The sequence below is a fragment of the Podarcis melisellensis genome (assembly GCF_964234715.1).
Source record: "Podarcis melisellensis genome assembly, chromosome: Z".
Taxonomy (NCBI): Eukaryota; Metazoa; Chordata; class Lepidosauria; order Squamata; family Lacertidae; genus Podarcis; species Podarcis melisellensis.
The window spans coordinates 18,457,056-18,457,378 of record NC_138547.1 but is presented as its reverse complement, the minus strand read 5'-3'; positions in this window follow the sequence as shown (position 1 = coordinate 18,457,378).

The window sequence follows — 323 nt, the reverse complement described above, 5'->3', positions numbered from 1 at the left end:
TCTTCCTGTTGTAACACTAATGTCTCAATAAATGAGACTGATCTGTAGAAAATGTAACTTGAAAAAAGAGACATTGCACATACTTTTGTAAACCAAGAAAACTTTAATAAAAACATGCTTTAAAAAAAGAAGGAGCCACCCTTAATGTTGGTTCTGTTGCATTAGCAACACAGAAGGGATCTCTTTGTGGCACAAGCCTGGCCAATCCTGGGCTGCCCATATTTCAAGACCCCACCCCTGGCTGCACTGATGTAGCCCAAAGAAAGCAGAGCTATATGTTTGGCACCAACTTGTCTGTAGGCGTTGCCTGGACTAGGCATTTG